Here is a 3,194-nt window from a genome sequence, read left to right on the forward strand (position 1 = left end):
GAGCCTTACCCTGCACGGCTTTCTGCGGCACCTCAGTGATTCTAAATCAGCGCTCCGGTGGGCAGCGGTCTGGGCAGTCGCCCACAGGGAGTACACTTGGCGCTGCGTGCTCGGACTTTTGGTCTTGCTCAGAGCTGCCGATCTCCAAGAGCTCTGAGGCTACGGATTTATTCGGGTGGGGTGAGGTGTTATTATTGTGGGATTGTCTCTGCAGAGTTGGCCTGGAGAGTAGGCGCCAGAGGAAGAGACTGGAGCAAGGCTTCGCCAAGTGTTCCCAGGAGTCCGGCAGCGCCCCTGAGAGCAGTAAGCTGGAGGGCTCGGGCACAGGGGGCGGGAGGGGATGCGTGACTGCTGGCTGGGAACAGGGAGGCAGTGCGGAGGGGAAGGGGGCAACGTGCCAGTTTTCTCTCTGATTAATGATGATCATGCTGCCGCGCCTGGCTCATGCGCTTTGTCTCCAGCCCTGGGGCTGGCGGAGAATTGCCGGAGAATGAGTGGTGCCGCGAGCGTCGGGCGCACCCAGCAGGTGCCGGCACTCCGGTTGAGCCAGCACCGGCCGCGCCCGGTGGCACAGAGGTCGCGACACCGGCAGGCACCCAGCTGCGGCCACCTCTTGGGTGTGGCGGGTCAAGGGGCCAGGGTCTCCGGCCCGAGAAGCTGCGGAGCCACGTGCAACACGCGCGTTAGCCTCAGCCCGGGCGGGGACCGGGCGCATCCGGGGCTGCGGGGAGGAGCCGGGCGCCGCCCCCGGGCGGCAGTGCCAGCCGCGTGGGAGGGCACGGACCGGCGAAGGGGCAGACGGCTGAGGCGGTCAGGCAGGGAAAGCGGAACCGAGTGATCGGCCGAGGCTGGCTGGCTACGGGTGGGATTGGCAGAGCTACGGGGACAGGTGGGAGCAGTGAGACAGCCTGAGAGAGGGAGAGCGGAATGCAAAGAGAGCGGGAGCGTTAAGTAGGCAGAGCGAGAGCGAGAGAGCGAGCAAGAGCACTCGCGTGCTCCCTCCCTCCAGACGTCCTCCTCTGACCGAGGGAAGCGGCCAGGGGCACAGAGTGGGAGAGAGACTGGGCACAGACGGCCGGAAGAAGGACGGAGGGACCCTGCCTTGCTGGTGGGACGGAGGGACGCGGAGGGACGGACAGACCAGCCCACAGACCGGCCGACCGCGAGAGTGGCAGCTTGGAGAGCAGAGCGCAGGAAAACGAAAATCCCGCGCTGAGCTGCTGGACTGACCGACAGACCGTCAGACTGACAGACTTGCAGACCGACTGAAAAGCAGACAGGAGGCGGGGGCACGTTCCTTCCCTGCGGCCAGCCGGGCAGAGAAGGCGGCAGTGGCGCCCTCTGAGCGTGTCCGGAGCAGCTACCAGCAGCAGGGGCAGCGGGACGACAGCAGCAACCAGCGCCGTCGCCGCAGCCGCAGCGGTGGCTGCCACAGCTGTGCGGGGATCCCAGCCTACACTGCAGAAAGCTCCTTTTACTAGCAGTTAAATAAATCGACCAAAAAAAAAAAAAAAAAAAAAAAAACCAACCCAAAAACCCAACAACAAAAAAGCCAAGCGCCAAACCAAACAAATCAAGCCAAATCAATCATTGAGAAACAATAATTAAAAAAAGTCAAAAACTAAATCAAACCAGTCAAGGCACCAAGACGCAGGGGGTATACATGGTTAAGATTTGAAAGCATTGTTTCGTTTTTCTATATAATCACTGGAGTTTGTACTGAGAATACTGATGGGCTTCTCCCTCCCCTCTCTCAATAATTTCTAATCCAGTTTATAGGATTGGGTTCCATTTTTTAAAGTGAACTCTGAGAGAAATCTGATTTTTTTTTTTTTTTTTTTTAGAAAAGGCTTTGTGTTAGGAGCAAGCTGCTGAGACTTCCCATTAATAGATACTTGTCCATGCATTCAGGAGATGCTTAGGTGTGGTTCTGTCCAAAAGAGACAGAATTCTCTTCCAATGTGGTCCCAACGTATTAATTTACGACACAGCACAACTTGGCATAGTTTTGCCCCAAAGAAAAGTAGGCTTTTTAGATGACTTAAGATGAAGGAAAGGGTAGTGAATTAGAAATATTTTTAATAATTTTCCCTTGGATTCCATATGGCTAAAAGGAAGGAGAAAATGCCTATAAAAAAAACACTTTTGGAGATGACTGAGTAGAAATGATTGAGACATCGTTCAAAGTAAAAGTCCTGAATCCTTTAGGTTTGGTTTTAAGGAAACCTCATACAGCAGATTCATTTTTATTCCAGCAGGAGCTGAACCCCAGGGGAGACAATTTCAAATAGTTGGAAAATAATTAACTATTCATCAAGGACCAGTACAACCTTATTCTGTTTTTTCATAGCATTTTCTAGAAGCACACATATCATTTGTTTGAGATTTATAATCAATATCTTAGCATATATGAACATGGCCAGAGCTGTAGAAATCACATTTCTATAACAATGTGGAAGGCACATTTCTTAATAAGTCTGTTTATATCATCTGTCATTAAGGGTGGATGTCAATAAGTGAAACTAAAAGGATGTGGACGATTTCACGACATGGTTTGTGCTAGTTATTTATTTGTTGTCTGTTCCTGGGGTTACTAATTGTAGCTGGTAAAAGTTGATTTTCTCCTCTTCAATTTATTGTAGGATGGGGCGTTCATAGCACCAGATCCGTAGTTATTCAGTGTCTACATTTCAGAAGCTGAATTGCTGGATTCTGTCAAAATGAGCTTTGGCAATTCCATGCGGGAGTGTACAACTGTAATTTTGCTGCACATTAATAACAACCTTACAAAGAAGCCCAGAATCAAATGCCTTGCTCTCAGCTGGGGGCAGAAAGCTAGAGTGGTATATCTTGGGGGTGACCTATAATGTTGCAAAAGTAGGCTCTACATTCACTCAGGGGAGTGGGCGGTATTCCGGAAATTTCTTCACTCTCCACTACGCCTCTTCCCTTTTTTTTTTTTTTTTGTGTACACAGAGACTCTCTGTTGTTGCCCTGGCTAGAGTGAGTGCCGTGGCGTCATCCTAGCAAGCTGGACAGCAGAGAACAGTGGTCACCACATGGGACTTCAAATCACCCCACCATCTGACAATTAAAACATAAAAAAAATAAAGCCCATCAAAAAAAAGTACTTATATTTAATTTTTTTTTCCTTTTTTTTTTTTGAAACACAGTCTCTCTCTTTTTGCCCGGGC

The 3,194-nt window shown here is 50.6% G+C and overlaps 1 protein-coding gene across 2 annotated transcripts in view; it reads left to right on the forward strand.

Annotated features, from left to right (window-relative positions):
- The first annotated feature begins 421 nt into the window (after positions 1-421).
- Positions 422-3,194, forward strand: part of ARPP21 (cAMP-regulated phosphoprotein, 21kDa) — a 153,444-nt gene continuing 150,671 nt past the window's right edge. For both annotated transcript variants that reach the window (XM_012653138.1, XM_012653142.1), the window contains exon 1: positions 422-1,613. The gene's annotated coding sequence lies outside the window, so the exon portion shown is untranslated. The remainder of the gene's footprint in view (positions 1,614-3,194) is intronic.

Source organism: Propithecus coquereli, unplaced genomic scaffold (assembly GCF_000956105.1).
Source record: "Propithecus coquereli isolate 6110/MARCELLA unplaced genomic scaffold, Pcoq_1.0 Scaffold414, whole genome shotgun sequence".
Taxonomy (NCBI): domain Eukaryota; kingdom Metazoa; phylum Chordata; class Mammalia; order Primates; family Indriidae; genus Propithecus; species Propithecus coquereli.